General features: G+C 38.5%; 1 non-coding gene across 1 annotated transcript; it reads right to left on the bottom strand.

Moving 5' to 3' along the window:
* Nucleotides 1-1686: 1686 nt before the first annotated feature.
* LOC148578254 (small nucleolar RNA R71) lies at nucleotides 1687-1790 on the bottom strand. Its single transcript, XR_015903799.1, has one exon. It is a non-coding gene; the product is annotated as a small nucleolar RNA R71 (small nucleolar RNA).
* Between the last annotated feature and the right edge of the window lie 2765 nt (nucleotides 1791-4555).

Below are 4555 nucleotides of genomic sequence, written 5' to 3'. Positions count from 1 at the left end.
TCTTAGTGTCTAAGCATTAAAGAATTCTAAGTTTGGTGTCTTGCATGTTTTCTTTGCATTAAAAATTTTTCAAAAATATGTTCTTGATGTTCATCATGATCTTCAAAGTATTCTTGGTGTTCATCTTGACATTCATAGCATTCTTGCATGCATTCATTGTTTTGATCTAAAATCTTCATGCATTGCATCATTTTCATTGTTTTCCTCTCTCATCATAAAAATTCAAAAATCAAAAAAATATCTTTCTCTTTTTCTCTCTTAAAATTTTGAAAATTAGATTTGACTTTTTCAAAAATTTTTAAAAATCTAGTTGTTTTTATGAGTCAAATCAAATTTTCAATTTAAAATCTTATCTTTTTCAAAATCTTTTTCAAAAATAAAATCTTTTTCATTTTTTAGTTATTTTCGAAAATTATAAAAATATTTTTCAAAAATCTTTTTCTTATTTTTATATCAAATTTTCGAAAATAACAATAACAATTAATGTTTTGATTCAAAAATTTCAAGTTTGTTACTTACTTGTTAAGAAAGATTCAAACTTTGAGTTCTAGAATCATATCTTGTGATTTCTTGTGAATCAAGTCATTAATTGTGATTTTAAAAATCAAATCTTTTTCAAAAACTAATTTCAAAAATATCTTCTTATCTTATCTTTTTCAAAAATTTGATTTCAAAATATCTTTTCTAACTTCCTAACTTCTTATCTTTTCAAAATTTGTTTCAACTAACTAACTAACTTTTTGTTTGTTTCTTATCTTTTTCAAAACCACTTAACTAACTCTTTCTCTCTCATTTTCGAAAATATCTCCCCCCTTTTTTCAAAATTTCTTTTTAATTAACTAATTATTTTAATTTTTGATTTTTATTTTCGAAAATTACTAACACTTTTCAAAAATTATTTTCGAAAATCACTAACTCTTTTTCAAAAATTATTTTCGAAAATCCTCTTTCTCCCTCATCTCCTTCTAATTATTTATTCATCTACTAACACTTCTCTTCATCTCACATCTCTGCTCCTATCCTTACCCTTGTGTTTGGATTCTTCATTCTTCTTCACCCCTATTCCTTTTCTTCTTCTACTAACAATAAGGAACCTCTTTACTGTGACATAGAGGATTCCTCTTCTTTTCTTGTTCTCTTCTCTTTCTTATGAGCAGGAACAAAGAAAAAGGCATTCTTGTTGAAGCTGATCCAGAACCTGAAAGGACTCTGAAGAGGAAACTAAGAGAAGCTAAATTACAACAATCCAGAGACAACCTTATTGAAAATTTTGAACAAGTAAAGGAGATGGCAGCCGAACCCAACAACAATAATGCGAGGAGAATGCTTGGTGACTTTACTGCACCTAATTCCAATTTACATGGAAGAAGCATCTCCATTCCTACCATTGGAGCAAACAATTTTGAGCTGAAACCTCAGCTAGTTTCTCTGATGCAGCAGAACTGTAAGTTTCATGGACTTTCATCTGAAGATCCTTTTTAGTTCTTAACTGAATTCTTGCAGATCTGTGATACTGTTAAGACTAATGGAGTAGATCCTGAAGTCTACAGGCTCATGCTTTTCCCTTTTGCTGTAAGAGACAGAGCTAGAGTGTGGTTGGATTCTCAACCCAGAGATAGCTTGAACTCTTGGGATAAGCTGGTCACGGCTTTCTTAACCAAGTTCTTTCCTCCTCAAAAGCTGAGCAAGCTTAGAGTGGATGTTCAGACCTTCAGACAGAAAGAAGGTGAATCCCTCTATGAAGCTTGGGAAAGATACAAGCAGTTGACCAAAAAGTGTCATTCTAACATGCTTTCAGAATGGACCATCCTGGATATATTCTATGATGGTTTATCTGAGCTATCAAAGATGTCATTGGATACTTCTGCAGGTGGATCCATTCACCTAAAGAAAACGCCTGCAGAAGCTCAAGAACTCATTGGCATGGTTGCTAATAACCAGTTCATGTACACTTCTGAGAGGAATCCTGTGAGTAATGGGACGCCTATGAAGAAGGGAGTTCTTGAAATTGATGCTCTGAATGCCATATTGGCTCAGAATAAAATATTGACTCAGCAAGTCAATATAATTTCTCAGAGTCTGAATGGAATGCAAGCTGCATCCAACAGTACTCAAGAGGCATCTTTTGAGGAGGAAGCTTATGATCCTGAGAACCCTGCAATAGCAGAGTTAAAATACATGGGTGAACCATATGGAAACACCTACAATCCATCATGGAGAAATCACCCAAATCTCTCATGGAAGGATCAAAAGCCTCAACAAGGCTTTAATAAAGGTGGAAGAAACAGGTTTAGCAATAGCAAGCCTTTTCCATCATCCACTCAGCAACAGACAGAGAATTCTGAGCAGAATCCATCTAGCTTAGCAAATTTAGTCTCTTATCTATCTAAGGCCACTGTGAGTTTCATGAATGAAACAAGGTCTTCCATTAGAAATTTGGAAGCATAAGTGGGCCAGCTGAGTAAAAGGATCACTGAAATCCCTCCTAGTACTCTCCCAAGCAATACAGAAGAGAATCCAAAAGGAGAGTGCAAGGCCATTGAATTAATTACCATGGCCGAACCCACAAGAGAGGAGAAGGACGTGAATCCCAAGGAAGAAGACCTCCTGGGACGTCCAGTGATCAATAAGAAGCTTCCCTCTGAGGAACCAAAGGACTCTGAGGCTCATCTAGAGACCATAGAGATTCCATTGAACCTCCTTGTGCCATTCATGAGCTCTGATGAGTACTCCTCTTCTGAAGAGAATGAGGATTTTACTGAAGAGCAAGCTGCCAAGTTCCTTAGTACAATCATGAAGCTAAATGCCAAATTATTTGGTATTGAAACTTGGGAAGATGAACCTCCCTTGTTCACCAATGAAGTAAGTGATCTGGATCAACTGACATTGCCTCAGAAGAAACAGGATCCTGGAAAGTTCATAATACCTTGTACCATAGGCACCATGATCTTTAGGGCTCTGTGTGACCTTGGTTCAGGGATAAACCTCATGCCCCTCTCTGTAATAGAGAAACTGGGAATCTATGGGGTGCAAGCTGCTAAAATCTCACTAGAGATGGCAGACAATTCAAGAAAACAGACTTATGGACAAGTAGAGGACGTGTTAGTAAAGGTTGAAGGACTTTACATCCCTACTGATTTCATAGTCTTGGATACTGGAAAGGAAGAGGATGAATCCATCATCCTAGGAAGGCCTTTCCTAGCCACAGCAAGAGCTGTGATTGATGTGGACAGAGGAGAATTGATCCTTCAATTAAATAAGGACAACCTTGTGTTTACAACTCAAGGATCTCTCTCTGCATCCATGGAGAGGAAGCAGAAAAAGCTTCTCTCAAAGCAGAGTTAACCAAAGCCCCTACAGTCAAACTCTAAGTTTGGTGTTGGGAGGCCACAACCAAACTCTAAGTTTGGTGTCAAACCCCCATATCCAAACGCTAAGTTTGGTGTTGGGAGGTCTCAACAAAGCTCTGCACATCTGTGAGGCTCCATGAGAGCCCACTGTCAAGCTATTGACATTAAAGAAGCGCTTGTTGGGAGGCAACCCAATGTTTATTTATCTAATTTTATTTTTGTTTTTCATGTTTTCTTAGGTTCATGATCATGTGGAGTCACAAAATAATCAAAAAAATTGAAAACGGAATCAAAAACAGCAGAAAAAAATCACACCCTGGAGGAAGGCCTTACTGGCGTTTAAACGCTAGTAAGAAACATGTTTTGGGCGTTCAACGCCAGAACAGAGCATGTTTCTGGTGCTGAACGCCAGAAATGGGCAGCATCTGGGCGTTTGAACGCCAGAAATGCACCCTGGAGAAGAGCTGGCGCTAGAACGCCCAGAACAAGCATGGTTCTGGCGTTCAACGCCAGAAATGGGCAACAAATGGGCGTTCAACACCCAGAACAAGCACCAATCTGGCGCTGAACGCCCATAGTTGTGTGCAAGGGCATTTTGCATGCCCAATTTGGTGCAAGGTTGTAAATCCTTAAACACCTCAGGATCTGTGGACCCCACAGGATCACCTCAGGATCTGTGTACCCCACAGGATCCCCACCTACCTCCACTTACTTCTTCTCACCCCTCTTTCACACAATCCCATAAACACTCTTCCCCAAAACCCTTCACCAATCACCTCAATCTCTCTTCCCCATCACCTCTTCACCACTCACATCCATCCACTCTTCCCCATAAACCTACCTCATAAACTCCACCTACCTTTAAAATTCAAAAACAATTTCCCACCCAAACCCACCCTATATGGCCGAAACTAACACCCTCCCCCCCCACTATATAAAGTCCTCCATTCTTCTTCATTTTCACACAACACAACCCCCTCTTCTCTTCTTGGCCGAAACACAACCCCTTCTCCATCTCCTCCATTTCTTCTTCATCATCATCTATTCTTTCTTCTCTTGCTCGAGGGCGAGCAAAATTCTAAGTTTGGTGTGGTAAAAGCATAAGCTTTTTGTTTTTCCATTACCATTGATGGCACCTAAGACCGGAGAATCTTCTAGAAAAGGGAAGGGGAAGACAAAAGCTTCCACCTCCGAGTCATGGAAGA

This window comes from Arachis ipaensis, chromosome B1 (genome assembly GCF_059453495.1).
Source record: "Arachis ipaensis isolate K30076 ecotype BB chromosome B1, ASM5945349v1, whole genome shotgun sequence".
In the NCBI taxonomy this organism is placed as follows: domain Eukaryota; kingdom Viridiplantae; phylum Streptophyta; class Magnoliopsida; order Fabales; family Fabaceae; genus Arachis; species Arachis ipaensis.
Note: the sequence above shows the minus strand (reverse complement) of the source record. Positions and strands in the feature narration are given on the sequence as shown.